This window comes from Stegodyphus dumicola, chromosome 1 (assembly GCF_044657685.1).
Source record: "Stegodyphus dumicola isolate Sdum_Otavi_A_Nest chromosome 1, ASM4465768v1".
Taxonomy (NCBI): domain Eukaryota; kingdom Metazoa; phylum Arthropoda; class Arachnida; order Araneae; family Eresidae; genus Stegodyphus; species Stegodyphus dumicola.
Window position 1 is genome coordinate 280,101,682 of NC_140768.1, and position 18,545 is coordinate 280,120,226.

General features: G+C 35.1%; 1 long non-coding RNA gene across 1 annotated transcript in view; it reads left to right on the forward strand.

Annotated features, from left to right (window-relative positions):
• The window catches only part of LOC118192614 (uncharacterized), an 83,847-nt gene extending 79,251 nt beyond the window's left edge, over positions 1 to 4,596 (forward strand). The window contains exons 2-3 of the long non-coding RNA XR_004758790.2: positions 2,850 to 2,925; positions 4,212 to 4,596. This is a non-coding gene — a long non-coding RNA (uncharacterized LOC118192614). The remainder of the gene's footprint in view (positions 1 to 2,849; positions 2,926 to 4,211) is intronic.
• Positions 4,597 to 18,545: the final 13,949 nt, after the last annotated feature.

Consider the following 18,545-nt stretch of genomic DNA (forward strand, 5'->3'; position numbering starts at 1 on the left):
GGAGAACTGCGTGCGAGCTTCGTTGTTTAAATGCGCTTTGCACTGCGTTGTGTTTAACGTTCTTAACAGTTTGAAGTGGTAACTACCGTTTATGCTCTGGTACAATGAGAAGAGCTGTAGAAGTACTTTTGTGGAACGTTCCAGAACTGTAAAGTGTTTCTTTTGGGAAAATATATTCTATCAAGCTATCATCGGTTTTGTATATATTAAATCCATTTAAGAAGTCATATGTATGCAACAGTATATTACTAGATTATCGCTTTGTTAAAGAAACGGTAACAATGTAAATAAGAAAAACATTAAAACGATCAAAGAATTGTCGAAATAAACGTAGAATAAATGAGATTGCCACTGTCTGACCTGAACTGCTGACTGAAATATAAAAGTATAAAATAATATGAATATAAACAACTTATTCAAATTTAAATTTAAAAAAAAAGAAAAATTTAACCGTCATAGTCATTGAATCGCAGCCTTGCAACTTGAGCGTTTTTGAATAAGAGTAATAATCAAGCAACACAGAGCAGATGTACTTTAAAATTGATTTCTTCAGCTATATTTTCGATTATGAAATTGGTAATCAGAGTGATAGACCTAAATACACTTATCTGAAAACAGTCTTGATGATTTTATTCCCGATCTAGTCCGAGCAGGAAATCGTTTTTGACCATTATTCCCTTTCCACCTCCTTCTCTTTCTACCTCCTCACATAAATGTAAAGGAAAGTGAGAACAATGATGTAGTTTGCATTCGCCTATTTTCGCCATTTGATCTTTCTTAAAAACCAGTTCTTAGTAGCAGTTTTATTTCACCTTCTTTTTCCTTTGTCAGCTTGTCGAATTATACTGTTTTGGTTATGTTAGGGGTTCCTTTAACAAGATCTTAAAAAAATGAAAGAGACAAACTTAGAAAAACCAAAAACCTAGTTTATGATGTCTAGTCTCAAACAGTCTCAAAAACCTAGTTTATGATTGCCTTAGGACTTTTCGATTGCGTTCTACGGGTCCGTCGATTTGGAGTGATTGACGATAACAATGAAGGATCAAAACACAATTTATTAGCCAGTATTACTCAGGACAGTTCCAAAGATACGTTTACACTCGTCGAAAAACTACGAAAAACACACTGAAATAATTAGCAACACAGCCTCCAGGCTACAACTGTGACGGCAGCTTTACGGCAAAGCACTGAAGTACAGCTCTCGATTCGGTCGATCGCTCTCGGAACTCAGCGTACTGAAGATACTCTCCACGATTAACTCACAGTGCACTCACGATAAAGTGACGATACCCTGCTATTCCGCGTACAGGCAGGGTTTGTATAAAGCCTTTTAGCCTATATAATATAGAGCCTTTTAGCCTATCTCTCGTAGCCTTCGAGAACATTCTGGGCCAAACAGGCAAGAATTCGTTCTAGAATGTTCTCCATCCGTCTATGGCATATCGCCTATTTTGTCGCCAAATGGGCGATTTCGCGCCAACTTTGGAACTCTTCCTTCCCTTGCCATTTTCTGGCAACCCTAAACCCGCTTTGTCGGGAAGCTATCTTACCATAGCTGGGCATTTCATAACAGTACATATAAAAGTGGAAATAGGCATTAGTTTGTCGATCTAACAAGAAGTATTCTCATAAAACAGACGAGAGAAGTCACTAATTAGAAAACACATGTATACGCAAGAGATGAAGCAAAAAGCAAAGAACAGAAACATAAAATGTGTTAATTCAGAAGTCAAACAACAAAAATCAGCGTTAATTTACAAAATTTTTGTAAATTAACGCTGATTTTTGTTGTTTGACTTCTGAATTAGTATTTATTCGGCGTGTTATTGTGTCTTAATTATTGTGTCTTAATTATAAAATGTGTTGTTTATTAAAAGAACTGAAAACCATTCTGATGATCTACATGTATTAAAAAAACACATTTTCTTATGCTATAAGGTATTTGTCCCACCTTCTTGGCGTGCTTTCGTGGCTTAGTGGTTCTGCACTCTGGGCCGGTATTCCAGAGGTCTGTGATTCGATTCCCGGCAAAGGCAGCTGCTAATTTCTCATCTCTTCGGCTTTTCCAATTAACTTAATGTCTCTACAGTGGCGTCCGAACTAAAAAGGGTGTTGGATGAGGTTTCTCCATACCCAGGATTTGGCGATTGGGTTCCCTAAAAATTCCAGTCGCCCTTTAAAAAGGGGATTATATAAGGTATTTCGCTCACCTTCTTGACGTGCCTTCGTGGTGTAGTGGTTCTGCATGCTGGGCCGGTATTCCAGAGGTCCGTGGTTCGATTCCCGGCGAAGGCGTTGTTAATTTTTCATCTTTCCTGCTTCCAAAAGAATACCTGATGTCTCAACAATACATTAAATAAAGGTTTAGATTTCGTTATTAGTGTACCGAACTTTGAATCACCAAAATCATTAATGTGCAGAAATCGTCATGAGCTTCTTGGATATTCAGATAACGTAGAAGACATTACTCCTGGAAAATACTCTGAAAATGTTTTATTTATTGAGGATGGTCAGAAAAATAGAATTCTTGTGCATTCGAAACAGATAAATAGTTTAGAAGAAAATGGAGAATGCTTTGGTGACGGAACTTTCAAGTCACAGCCAGTACAGCTATTTACTGGCTGTGACTATAAAAGATTTATAGTATTCATATAGATGCAGCAAATCCTAATGATGTAACAAATATGATGCCAATTTCTCCCGGATAAAAAGGAGGAAATATATGAGCGATTATTTTTAATTAAGGATGAAATACCATCATGGTCCTTAAAATAGGTGAGAGTCGATTTTGAATTATTTTGAATTACCTGTTATCAGCATTATTAAAAATATTTTTCTTTTTGTTGAAGTGAAGGAAATGGCTGAAACTTCCATTACAACCCAGTGCTTGTGGAGGAAGAGGCAAAACATAGATTTAGCAAATTCGTAAGTTCAATTACATTATTCTAACCAGTAAAGATCAATCTATCATTTTGAGCTTTACTGTCACTTCCTCTTTCTATTTCTCTACTAGAATGCAAACTGAGTATGAGAGTATTTAAGGTGAGATTTTTCGATTGACAGTTTGACAGAGTATTTCTGTCTCTCGAGGTCACGTTACTAAGTTACGATTATTCGATCTACGTCTGTTGGGAGTTTGATACCAGTTTGTATTACCAAAGAAGGAAAAGTCACTCCAGTGTATTTGAATTTCTTCTGCATTTAAAGGAAGACCCAACACATTATGATTTTCTTTTTAGGAGAGTGAAGATGAATTTCTTCCCTCTTTCTTCTTTAAAAAATACTCTGCGTCACAACACACATGCAAACAAAAAGTCCAGGATTTAAGAAATAGGAAAATTTTCATTGGGAAATGTTTAGAAGTATTAAGTTATGTTGTAAAATTGAAGAGCTTACAGCAAGATGGCCCCATCTCCACATTCTTACATTTTCGGAAAATTAAAAAAGAATTTAAAAAAGTCATTCTTTTTTCTAAATGTTTGTCCTCATTAAAAGTGCTAGTAAAAATGATTTTTTGCGCCTACTCCAATACAAAGAACAATTTTTTTAAACAAAAAAGGCCCATGAACACAAAATCCAGCAAAATGGAGCTAGGCCCTCCTTGCAGCAAGCTCTTCAATTTTAAAAACTGAATAACCAATTTTTTAGAGTCATTAGGTTATTTCGAAGCAGGAGACGTGCCAAATGAGTAATGCCTGGACCTCTCGAATACACACTGAATGTGTTAACGCTACACCACGAAGGCATGCTGGTAGGAGGATATACTCTCCCTTTTAAAGGGCGACTGGGGATTAAGACACCCAATCGCCAAATCCTGGTGGTGACAAATTATTACTCACCGCCTTTTAGTTCTGCCGCTACGTAGAATCATTAGAGTTTTTCATGCTGGAGACTTGAAAAATTTGCAGTGCCCTCGCTGGGACTCGATCCTGGATCTCTCGAAAACGCGTCGAGTGCACTACCGTTACAATTCGTTGCATTTATACAATTGCAGCATGCAGTGAATTAGATCCAACAATTATGAATTTGCAAGAGCTAACGACAAAGCGATTAAGATATTGAGTTTAATGTAGTTATCATTAGATTATTTTTAAATGTTTTTAGAGCATGAGTAGATCCTTTTCTTCCTATAAGTTTATCGTTTTTGCTGCTGAATGATTAATATGATTAATGTTTCATCTCTTTTTTTTTTTTTTTTTTTTTTTTTTCAGACCCTTGATATCAGGTAACAAAGCAGCGTCACAGGCACCGGCGCTTCGGGAAATTTCCCGAATTTCCGATAACTCCCTTCGCGCCTGGCCCTGAGGATCAATGAAATTTTAAAGGGGGTCAATAATGATCAAACCGAATATGCACAGGCAATTGTTCGGCATAATGAAGATCCCATTGATAAAAAATATTGATGTAATTGATAATTAAATGTTTATTGATATAAACTTGTATTATATAGTAAGGAAGAAATTATATGAAATAAATAGTAGTGAGTTTACGTGCGTGTAGAAAGGAGGAATGCATTCAGCTGATGAGGTTCCGGGATTATATATTTGAAAAGTCACTCCTAACTTCCAAAAACATATCTTTAAAACTTCTAGAAATTAACCAGATTGGCAAGAATTTTTCAAATGACTCAAAAATGGTAAAACATCTTTATTACCAATAGCCGTTAGGAGAAATTTTGCCCATATCTTGACATCTATTTTTTTTTTTTTTTAAATTTTATTTTTGCTATTTCAACGCTGATCGATTTAGAATTACAAGAGCTACAACTTTATACAAGATCATAAAAATTATTCAGAACATTATCACAATACACAAAAATCAAAATGTGATCAAAAGAGACTGGAACATTTTCAAAATTTGCAGCAGTCTCTAGTAATAGAAAAGAACAAAAGACATCTGCTATAGAATACAATCTTCTTCATAATGAAGCCAACTCACAACTACTTACATTTTCTCTATTATCATAATTTCGGCCTATAAAGCCCCCTTTATAACCAGTTTACGGTTTCGATATTAATAGAAATTTATTTTGAATTCCACATTGTACAGTTTGCCTGCCATCTTACTCGACGAGGTCCATAAACTTGAGGGCCTACTTTGCGAGACGATACTAAGTGCTGCCCGATAAAAACAACCACTTTTCGATTTATAAATATTATCTGTTTATTTCCTTTAGGCTAAATTGTATATCTTGGTATCAAGGTTCGCGCGATCTAACTATATGGTACAATCTTTCATAATGAAGAAAAACAGAATAAATAATTCATTTTATAACGAGGGATGGTTAACCGACTTTAGTTACTAACATCCTTAAGGAGGCACTGAAGTCCTTAAGGAAAAAGTTAAATAATGACTTGCAAGAAGAGACCACATGCTATTTCGAAATAATCATATAAGCTTTGTTACTGTTTCGGAGTAAGTTCCAAATAATATCAAAATTTTCATTTTTTAAATCTGAGCATTAAGGGCCATTACATCTGGTAATGTTAGTGATCTGTGAAGTCAGGGGCGCAGCCCAATCCTCCTGGCAGACTTTACGTCGCCCTATAGCCATTTTGAGCAAAAAGGCTATAAGGCGACGTAAAGTCTGCCAGGAGGCTAGCCTGGTCTGCCAGGACGTAAAGCATGTCCTATAGCCTTTTTGCTGTAGGGCCCTATAGCCCTTTAGCTTATAGCCTTTTAGCTATAGGGCTACAGCCTTTTTGCTTTTGCCCCTTTGCAGAGCAAGCCTGAAACAACAGCAGCTCCAGCAATACTACTAATATTAGTGTATCTAATTAATATTATCGTTGGATTAATGCTAATATTAGTGTATCTCTGCAGTGATTTAGAACTAAAGCCTACTTTTTAAATTACAATAATTAATAAGAGTGTTGAGTCATTAGGTTATTTTGATGTTGGAGACGTGAAAAATGAGCAATGCCCTCGCCGGGACCTCGAACCTAGACTTATCGAATACGCGCCGATTGTGCTGGCGTTACACCATTAAGGCATGCAGAAAAGAGCGAGAAAATACTTTATATACTCCTCCTTTTAAAGAGCAGATGGAGATTAGCGGACACAATTGCCAAATCTTGGTGGTGAAGAATCATCATCCACCACCTTTTAGTTCAGGCACCATTGTAGAGGCATTAGGTTATTTTAAGCAGGAAATATGAAAAATGTGCAGTGCCTTCTCCGGGACTCGAACCTGCGCCTCTCGAATATGCGCTGAGTGTGCTACCGTTACATTATGAAGGCATGCGGAAAGGATGGAGAAAATACCTTACAAGAGTTTAAATTCATTGCAGTGCTCATTCACTGAGACTATTACATAGTGATACGCCATTCTTGAGTCATTTTTTAAATGTAATTTAGAAATAGGTAGTAATTTACTGATTATTGCACATTAAAGATTTTAAATCAAGATACATAGAAATATTTTATTCTCCTCTAGCAATGTAACTTCCTAGCAAAGTATTTTTCAATATGATGATAAAAAGATAAAGCATAATGTAGCAAATTCGATGGAAAAATAAACATCATACGATTTCCTTCAGTATTGTCCCTATTTTCCCATTATTTTCGGTATATTGCAGACAAGCTAAATTAGATTTCAACAAGTCTTACTAGAAAATGATTATGAACTACAAGCAATATCAGTTTACATTTGAATTTCTTGTCTTTGCCTTTCAGAATATGAAAAACGTTGCAAGGTTCTAATATTTTTTATACGAATAAGTTGATCAAAGTTCAGTTGAGTAACGATGACATGAAACGATAATTCTGATATTCGTGGAATAAAAGGGTTGTTTTGATATTTTATCTCCCGTCAGCGATTGACGTCAGTTAAAAGTACAGTTGCCATCTGAAAAATGTAAAAAATTAATGAAAACTTATATCTTTTTGTTCTATAGCTGTCTTTTAATTCGGAATTTCTTTTATAAAACATAAGCCAGTTTTTAATCTTTTTATATGAATTACGATAGATCTGGAGCAGGGATTTTATTTCTAATTACAAACGAGAAAAGAAAGGATAAAGCATATTTCTAAAGATAAAAATACAAAATCTTCATATTCTCCTCATCTAGACTCTTTAAACTGAAGATACTTTTAAGCACGTATGTTGTTGTTTTTATGCATGTTATGGCCAAAATGATTATTAGGTCAATTGCACATAATACCTGACTCAATTAGAGACTTACGAAACTGGATGTCCCGTCACCTAAACATTTGAGAATCTCTAATGTTAAAATCCGGGTAATATATTTATATTTTCACATTTATCTATGAGTTCAGACAGTGAACTAAGAGCCTTTTGGAATGCAGAGCTTTTCTCTATAGCGAATTTACAAATATGCTCTGTTCGAGATCATTATGATCCCTCTCCAGGGGTTTCTTTTAATTATTCTCCAAGGTACTGTGTGAAATACTCCCACCAATCTCTCTGTTCGTAACATATGAAGAACTAAAAAGATGTGACCAGTCCATTGCTAGGCAAATGAAAGTAAATGCAGGTGTATACTGTATTAAATTTAAAAACTGGAACATGCTGATTAAGTTCTTTTGATCAATCTTTATTTGAGAAATTCTTCATTTGAATGAATTTGTCTTGGCTAAATCGTAATGGCCGAAAACGTATGTCATTACCATTCTTTCATAGCAATAATATTATTCTTTGGAAGTGTCGTTCTTCAGCAAGGTTATTTGAAATGCTAAGATGCCTGTATTGGTCGAGAATGATTTAAGTAACATGAAGAAGATCTTTACGTATTGTGCTCCAGTCGGCAATTTAATCGATCGTTTGTAAGAAAGGGTTGGAAAAGGAAAACTGACTTGCGACTGCTTACAACTTCCTAACTGCTAACGTATTGATATCAGGTTCAATGGGATACTTATAGAAAGGTACAACGAGATGCTTACAGAAAGGTATAACAAGATGCTTACAGAAAGGTACAACGAGATGCTTACAGAAAGGTACAACGGCATGCTTGCAGAAAGGTACAACGAGATGATTACAGAGATGCTTACAGAAAGATACAACGAAATGCTTACAGAAAGGTAAAACCAGATGCTTACAGAAAGGTACAATGAGATGCTTACAGCCTTTCAGTGCGATATTCTTGTAAAGCTGCCAGATTATAACTGATTATAACTAACGGAAGATGTAAAAAGGGGCTATTTGACAAAACTCAAATTTTACAGAAGCAACAAAAACACTATCCCATTTCTCACAAGAATGTCAGAAGTCAATAATAAAAATCTGAGTTTGATATAACTAGAATCCATGTAATTCAAAGTTTTTTAAACGTATTCCGACATTCTTTTAGGAAAGGAGATAGTTTTTTTTTTTTTTTTTTTTTTTTTTTTTGTTGCTGTTGTAAAATTTGACTTTTGTCACATAGTCCCTTTTTACTTCTTTCGATTCAACTCGGATTTAAAATATGAGGAAATTAAAAGCCAAACAAATTTAAATACATTTGCCTTACATTCATCGTATTAAATACTCTAGAAAGCATACTATAAATCTAGAAAGCAATTTCTGCCTTTTAACTGAATAGAATGAAATCTGTGCATAAATCTTAACAGATTATTTTCTATTTCTATATGTGCAGATGAATGTCAATCTAAGTGGATGTCAGTCTGTCACTTTTTGATTAAATAAACAATACAACATAAGCTATAGCATTAGCAGCCACGCGTCATATGACGCTAAACATAATTATGTATACAAAGAATGCTCGTGTTTAGGAAAAAAATCGAGACGCGTAACAGAAGGGGAAAAACATCATTGCCTATCTTCGTATCCTCTAATTAAAAAGAATAAAAAATAATGCAAAACAAAATTAATTTACCCATTGCGCATGCTCAAATGTTCCGCTATTAGCTACTTTTCGCTACGGAGGAAAGAAAGAATAAAATGTCTGTAATAAAATGCCATTCACATGCTTTGAGATTATCAATTTTTAATCATGGACTTGTCATCATTCCCTCGATTTCACGTGCACAAGAGGTTCTTTATGTTACTTTGTAGCAGCTGGGTGGCATACGCCTTGACCCTCGTATACGAAAAGATCCGCCGCACCCGTAAAGTTGAATTTAATTATTTTTTTATTTAATTTTTTTAAATTAATAATCAAATACAGATGAGGGCCGTTGTCGTAAGGAGCAAAACAAAACCCGTTGCGGATACTCATAGTTCATTTACCTATAATGGAACAAGTGCTTCTGGTGCAACCCTATCGATTTGTAGAGAAAAAAGATGAAAGATAAATCAAAGAACTCATTAAAGTAGCTGTATAGATAATTGCACGTAAAAGAACATCAACTTGAACTTTAAAGCTATATTTTTTACACATGTTTGATAAAACGGTTGTGTTGTTTACATATTTGTATATATTGCGATTTCGGTTATTAATTTATCCAGTTTTGACCTGAATAACGAATGCTAGATTTTGGTTTTTTCTTCATGAAATAGTCGATTTTGCTTTGATATTTTTCTTTAAAATCTTATTCTAGATATGAAAGTCTAATGAAAAGAAATATGAATTAAAAATAAAGGTTATCTTTTACTTTAACTATCAATTTTTAAACGGTTATTGATTTCTTCAAAATAGAAAGATTTGTGAATAAGTTTTTTGCCAGATGGTCTCATTATCGGTATATCAAACTGAAAGTTATTTTACTGCTTGTTCCATAAGAGACGAATCTGTATATTCTCCCACCTATTTGTACAGGAGACCGCGGATTATTCGAACTCCAGTTAACCGAAGACACCAAATTCAAAATGAAACTGCAGTTCGGAAAGGTTTGATAAGAAATTTAGTTTATTGCTTAGAGAAGAAAGAAATTTCGCACTGTTGTTATCAAAAGCAACTCTCATACCACAGGTTAGATTGAAAGCACTCTAAATAGTTAAACTCTCGTGTAATATAAATACATCAAAATTTAGATTAGAAGAAATTTAAGATGTGATTACAAGAAAGATTTGAAGAATTCGAAATTTCAATCTAAATAATTAAATTCTCCCATAAACATTGCTGGACAATTGCTAAGGATGGATCACAAATGGCTATATAGCGCTTAAAAAAGGAAGTGTGGTTGGATGCGAAGTGAAATAAAATAATACGAGAATGGTAGGACATAACAATGAAGATTATTTATTGTACTCTGAAATCCAGAAGGCTTTGAAAAGTGTTCAAGGAATAGTTATTTTGTGCTGAATACGTAAAAGTGCAAAAAATGCAAATACTGTCCACAAGCATTCTAGCATAAGAAGGCAGTACGGGAAAGGGACACCATGGAGGGCGATGCAAGATTCTACTCGTCGTGTAAGGCTTTGCACACCATTATCCAGCAGCTGTTCGGTTAATTTATCGCATTCCTCTGTCAGTGCACGGTTGAGGGTGCCCTTGTTTATAAGAAAGCACTGTCGACCAGCAAGACACCTCCCCAAAGTACCCCAAACATCTTTACCGGTATTCAGATCTGGAGAACTTCCTGACCATAGGAGGCGTTGAATATCCTCACTCTCTATACACTCCTGGACAGCAACTGTTCGATGAAATGTTGCGTTGTCGTCCATGAAAATAAGTTTATCACCGACAGTACCATGGAACATGCGAACATGATGCAGCAGATCATCATTAATGTATCATTGGCCAGTCATAGTCCCAGACGGAAGCACATAGAGCGAGGTACGACCCTTTATCATGATCCTAGCTCATACCATGACACTACATGTAGGATATCGGTCCCTTTCCTGTATGTTTGTCGGACTACAATCTCCTGTGAGTTTACAAAGAGACACCAGCTATCCAAGCCTTCCAAATTATAATGGAAAGAGTGGACATTGCATTTAATAAGGCATAAAAGTGCACTTAATAAATTGATCAACATATTTCAGTACTGCAGTACACACTCCTGTTACTATACACTTGGCTTGAGCGTATATTCTGAATAGTTCATTCAGTTTTCTTCTTACAATCGTTGTAACTTACTATTGTAAATTATTATTGCATTATTGTAAAATTTCTCATTATACTGTTTTTAATAGTATTGGTAAGGCTGAATACATGCAACATCAGTACTTATATTCTGCTTATGTACTGCTTTTATAGTATGTATACCGAATGTATATACTGTTATACTATATACTGTTTTTATACTATGCAATTACGTTCAAATTGTCTGTATTTAGATACTTAGTTCAAGTCTTCTATTATCTGTTATAACCTAAAGTATTACTGAGGTTTCCCATATTAATTTGTTAATAACTGTGGCATGAATCCTCACGGAAGGCCATTGATAATGGTATGTAATCTATGTACAGTAATTACAGTATGTGATAGATATGCATGATATCGTAACGGTTTCGTAACGTCTGATCACTATGCACCAATCTTAGAAATAATTTCACGGAAATATCCACAAAAGCACAATGGTATTTTCCTAGAACTTTGGACTCTCTATTTTTACCTTTACTACGGACTCGTTCAGTGATTCAAACACGAAAGCATATTATAGTCAAAAGTAATTCCCCTCACGAATCATCGTAGCATTCCTATGCAAGTTGACTAAGCAAAAATAGCTTACCCTGACCATGAAACTCTTCAGTGACAACGAATAAAGCTACGTCTGTCGGCTCCACCCTGAGATTTTTCCACCGCACAGGCATCATTCCGCATGGATTTTTAGGACGGAAGCCTACTCCCTTGGCGTGCAGTACAGTACCACCATCAGTTGTCCACAATTAGAAGAGACTGAACCTATTTTAACCTGAGGATAGTACACAAACCCAGCCGTCTTCCATCCAATTGCAGTGCTGACGAAACCATTGCAAATGGGCGGAACAGTAACGTCTAGACCAGAGCTTCTTAAACTTTTTCAGTTGCGACCTCCTTTTATCACTGAGATTTTTTTCGCGACCCCCGGACTCCATAATATTTACGAAGTTTTTGTGGGACTCCATAAGAATAGCGCAAATCCGACATACGCGTGAGTGAAACCGTCAATATTTTCATTTACACTGTAACACACTATTACATTTTCAGGTCATTAACTTTAATTTCAATTTTTAAGACATAGAACAATGTGAAAATTTTAAATAAGTAACTGACGAAATGACAGCGTCACGTGCAAAGCAAGGAAAATGAACGTTTATATTATAAAAAGAATGCGTCGAAACGTTTTCGTTTTTCCTTTGTCTGCATTGTCTTATCTTTATCTATTTTCAGATACATTGTGTAAAAATATTTGGTAATTGTAAAATTATTATAATAGGTTAAAGAAATATCAAAGCTGCTAAAATTTTTGGCGAGCCCCGGCTGCAGGTCCCGCGACCCCCATGGGGGTCGCAACCCACAGTTTAAGAAACTCTGGTCTAGACAATTGAACGCATACAACAGGACGGCGGGCTTATAGTCCTCCTGGATGCAAACGTCTGACTACAGTTTCCAGAGAGATTCTCTTGCCAGTAGCAGCAAACTGATATGCTACCTCAATAGCTGTGCTGCGCCGGTTTCTTTTTGAGAGAGCACTATGTATTTCTGTACCTCTGCAGGTATCGTACCACGAACGCGACCTTCACGTGACGTTTTCTACACATTCTCTCTGTTTGAAATTATTTCCAAAGCCTTGAAACAGCACTTGTGGCTAACGTGGAACTCCCAAACATTTGTTACTTTTCGCCCTTCTTCAATTTTGGCAATAATACGGCCACGCGTAAAATCATTTAAATGCTGTCGGGAAAACATAACGAAAATTGCGAGCTCGTCAATTGATTCTTTCCCGTTAAATTTTGCTTTCGAACAACAACGGTCAGTACGCGTTAAATCATTTATATTTCTTATCAGCGCTATTCCCGTGACGAACAACTTCCGCAACCCAAAATTTGCATACACACAGCAAGTCTTACTGTATCCAGCACTTATGATAATTTTTCCATTTTCCTCTCTTCAATTTTGTTGTTGCTGTCGCTGCTACTGTCATCTGTCTTTAGCAATTGTCCATCAGTGTAGTTTAGATTCTTTACAAATTAAATTAGATGCAGTTTATACTTAATTTTTATTATAATTTTGATTCGAAGAAGTCTAAATTAGAATGAAAAATTAAAGTAATAATAGTTAGTGTAGGCGTAGATGATAATTACAATAATAACAACATTGTATCCGCATGATAGTGGAGAGAAGTGGGAGAAATTGTTATGACAGTGATCTAGGCTCATCAGACGCTGAAACTTTTATGTTTTTAGAAACAGTTATGAGGTGTTACTCTTATGACTAAATGGAGTTCCTGATATCGCTGCCTGGAAAGGAATTTCATCTTTAAAATGATAATAATAATAAATATAATGATCCCTAACTATTATTAGCCCAAAGGAGCAATTTGCCCAGAGGAGCTATTAATTAGTTTTGGCATTTTGCGTTGATTCACTATAAGCGGCGAATCACTTTTTAAATTGTTGCCAGCAAATACTAGAGCCTTGTATTATATTTAAAGAAATTAAATAATGAAGAGTCTGTATAAATGTATGCATGTTTCTCGCATTGTGATAAAACAAGGGTACCTAGAGACATCCCATTTTGATTAACATACGTCTCCACCCGAATGTGGACATTTGGAAGCCCATATTTGGAATTTTGAATCTCTTTTATTATCTATTTCATATTTTGTAAAGCAATTATGAGTTTTGGTTCAACAACTCAACGTTTCAAAGCCAGAAACGGCAACAGTGTACGGGGGAAAAAAAAAATATCTTCAGCGCGCGAAACTGTATATCGCAAATTAGATTAAGAATACCACCCGAGTCGCCTTATAGTATAGTGATTCTCCTTATATGGCATAACGCATTGCTACTTCGAGCTCAATGCTGCGTATTCTACTTTCGCGTAAAGTTTGATTGTTTGTGTAAGTCCTACTCTTCTTTCCGCGGATGCAATATTGTCTTCCCTCTGCTGTGCACCCTAGGCAATGTTCTAGGTAAAGAGATTTAAAAGAACAGACAGGTTTGGTCATTTACTATACTACCAAAGGCCAAGCGCGAAAATCGCTCAACACTGGGAGTTTGATCCCGGTTTATATCCTAACGAATGAACTTGCTTTCTGGAAGTATTTATGGTGTTTTTCATGCGTAATGTAAATATGAGCAAATTTCCCTTACAAAGTTTTTCACGAAAGTATTCATCTCCTTAGCCAGATAGCTTTCAAATGCTTTGCCATAATCTAATTCGGAGTTTCTTAAACGTTTTTCAGTCGCGACCCATTTTTATCACTGAGATTTTTTCGCAACCCCCAGGACCCCATAACATTTACAAAAAGTTTGCGGCACCCCCATAAGTATTGAGCAAATCCGTCGCACGCGTGAGTGAAACTATTCATTTTTTCACTTGTACTGTAACATACTATGAAGTTTAAGGCCAAATTTCTAATTTGAAGACATAGAACAATGTGAAAATTTTAAATAAGTAACAGACGAAATGGTGCAAAGCAAGGAAAATGAACGTTTATATTATAAAAAGAATGTGTCGAAACGTTTTCGCTTTTTTCTTTGTCTGTATTGTCTTTATCTATTTTCAAATACATTGTGTAAAAATATTTGGTAATTGTACAATTATTATAATAAGTCAAAGAAATATCAAAACTGCTAAACTTTTTTGTGACCTCCCTAATGCAAGTCCCGTGCCCCCTTGGGAGTCGCGACACACAGTTTAAGAAACCCTGATCTGACTAATAGAATGTAATGTCCAATCCATTCCGTTACTCCCCAGGGCTTGTTCTCGATTTGTCCGGTCATCGGATTAGGAGGGGAACATCAAGGTTCAGTTCATTACACGATATATTCCGTAACAATTTTGTAAACCCATTTACCGAAGAAATGAACCAATTTCTATTCAGCATTATAGTCATTTACCTAAGAAACATGCAGGGAAAAAATATGACCGCATAATCTGAAAGCACTTTCATGAGAGCAGATCTTATTTTTAAAAATGAAGACGGTACATCGAATTTATGAATTCTCGAGCGAAGAATAACAAACGCAAACCATATTCTGGGAAATTTATCTGCATTTCTAAACTCTGACTACTTCTGGGAGCAACAGTGTAAATAGTTTTGTGTTACATATGTTTTAATTTAAACAAATAAAATTATGCATCCACATCCAAGAATAAACGAACGTCTTTAACACTTGAGAAAAACAAGCTTACGAATGCACATGATTCATCTCTTCTCAAGAAGAGGAACTGACAGTTAAATGCAAAATAAAAAATAGCTAGGAAAATGTCATATGTAAGATTATTAAAGCGCAATATATCCTGGCTCGTTTCCTGCTGGAAAACGTAATTTACGAGTCTGGCCCTAGTACTACTTATCTTAGACCATTTCCTTGCCCGCTGGTACCCAGCAATGATAACTAGAAATTAATGTCTGCCCTCCGCGGAATGGTCTGATGGGCGCCGAAGAATTATTTCACTAGTTGTGAAACATTCTTTACATAGCAAAGTAAAAATTCTGTAATATCAGAAGCTTCGACGCGTAACAGTAAACCATCAGTATCGGGAATAGAGATTATAAACCTGTAACGTGGTACGGGTAAATGGAGAAAAATACAATGTTTGTACACTGCGAGCTCAGCAAGAACATAAAACACCTTAAAAGAAAGCCTTTTGAGGAAACATTAAAATCTGAAACGTTTCAACTTTTTTTTCTTTTTTCTTCTTTTTGCTCGTTTTAGCTTTATTATACATATTCTACAGACTGTCAATTAAGATTGAAAGATAAATATCTTACATTTTTACGAGTGGCAGCAGTCTCACGAGCTTGAATAATAATAAAGAGACTCCCTTGTACTTCTACTATAATAGCAGTTGCAACTATTACAAGCAAATCAGCTAAGATACCAGAAAAATGAGTCACGTAACTCCCTACCCAGACTAAGTCAGATAGTATTACAACAACTGAAAATCACCATTAGAAAAATAGCTCAGCCCATAGAATAGTAACTGGACTGACAGAGCTGTAAGCTTATTACTATCCGTTTTTGTTACAGATAATGCTGTAAGGCAGTTAATAATAACATAGAAACTCCAGTCAATGTGTAACTGAATTAGAAGTTTACTGTGATCATCTCAGCAACAGTATTACAAATATGAAATCAGATAATGTTTAAATGTGCTCACAATTGTCATGATTATATCATGTAACTTATACAAGACAATGTTTGTAACTAACATATCTATGCTTATACACAGGCCTTGCATGCCCATGTAATATTTATATATGGAAGAAATAATCCTTTCTGCCAGGATGACTATTGGCACTGTAATAAGACTTTTGAAACAGTCAAGTCAGCGGTTATCCCAGGTGGCGCTATGTCTCACGCACTGGAGATAAAATGCTTTTTGTTTCCAGCAGCATTTGCTGCATTGCTCGCTTTCAATCGCGAATATTCACAAAATTTGCCAAGTTGGCCAGAAATAGCCAAATGTCAGCAAAATAAATAAATAAATAAATAAAAATTAAAACTCAACGATTTGAAAGCGAGCAATGGCAACAATCTACGGAGGGGGTAGGGACCTTTTTATCTCCAGCATGCGGAACTGTGTATTGGAAATTCTAAAGATAGGCTCATTTTAAAATTATTTTGCGGCATTGCTATTGAACTGAAATTTATGGTTTAAGTGCGAAGAACACATGATATTTAATAAATAAAGATAATACACAAAACGTTAAAAAACGCCCCTTTGGACGTAATTTAAATTCTGAAATCTTTCATTTTTTTTTTTTTTTTTTTTTTCTGGTACAGTGATGCTATTACTCGCTTTAAATCGTTGAGTTTCTTAGTAAAAAATTCGTTAAAGTTTTTCAAAATATGAAACAAATAATAAAACAAATTCCAGATTCCAAATATGGGCTTCGAGACGCCCATATTCGGGTAGATACTCATATTATTCAAAATTTGTTGGCACTAGGTGCCGTTGTTTTATTACAATGCGAGAAACATACATACATTTATGCAGATTCTTCATAATTTAGTTTCTTTAAATATAATACGGGCGATGATATTTGGTGACAATTTGAAAAGGGAAACGCTGTTTATAGTGAAACACCACAAAATGCCCAAATGAAATTAATAGCCCCTTGGGCTAACAATTTAAAACACCACAGGAATAAGGAAAAACAAAAGTACAATGAGAAAGGTTTCAATATTTACAACATACTATTGCGTACGTAGGGGTTCGTAATAGATTCAATGCACAAGTCTGGTGAAAAAATTATTAAAATTTATTCCTATCACAAGAAATAAAACAAGATGCAGAAATTTTTCCTCACAGATATTCGTACAATATCACAATAGTTATATTTTAAACTATTAAAATGTTAAATAGAACACAATTCAAAGCGCAGAGAAAGCTAATCCGATCTCAAAATTGCAGCAGCTAAGTAAAACAACTTAGTAAACAACTAAACTGAGATATTCAACCCCCGGCTTTTATAATCTTTTTACTCAACGAGAACCCTCTCGTAATATCTCGAGGTTTCTGGAAAGCAAATGAGTAGAATTACAGTTACAGCTTACATACAATTGCATTACTTCAATTTAAAAATAAATAGTGAGGTATGTATTTATTAAATGCGCGTGCTCCTGTATTTTTACTTTTCCGGCGTAGCTTTCTCTTAAAACTCGTCACGCGCTGCATTACACGGGGAAATAAAACAATTTTAATTACAATTCTACTAAAAATAGCAAACTAAATACAAAATCCGTAACAATACATTTCCAGGCACAGAATAAATATAAATTGGAATTTTTTCCTTTGAAATTTGCTTTGTTAAAAAATTTCCTTTTAAAAAAGTTTTTCCATTTTGGTTTAAAAACAAATTCTCCCCATCAGCTGCTTTCAGATCGTACATTCGACCCGCATGGAATTTCAGTTCGAGACTACTGGCTTAAGATATTGTCGGAGTGGACAATTACTCGATTTCTTGGCCTTTTTTAGTCCAAAGGGGCTTGTCCCTGAAAGACTATCGTTTTCGTTTTGAGATTTTGCGTTGAAAACTTTAAAAGGCTGTATAACTTTTCAAATCGTTTCCACCAAATACTATCGCCTTGTATTATATTTGAAGAAATTAAATAATGAAGAATCTGCATAAATGTATGTATGTTTAACACATTGTGTTAAAACAACGTGAGCTAAAGCCATCCAATTTTGAATAACGTACATTTCCACCCGAATATGGGTATCTGGAAGCCCAAGTTTGGAATTTGTTTTATGATCGATTTCATATTTTGTAAAACTTTAATGAATGTTTGACTAACAAACTGAACGATTTAAGAGCGAGGAATGGCAACACTCAAGGGGGGTAAAAAAAACTTTTTTATCTGCAGCGCGCGGAACTGTGTGATACGCTCATTTAAAAATTATAACTGAATTTTATGGTTTAACTGCAAAGAATATGATATTTAATAAATAAAGGTAACACACGAAACGTTAAAAAAAACGCTCCTTTGGACGTAATTTAAAATCTGAAACGTTTGAGATTTTTTTTTTTTTTTTTTTTCGTAT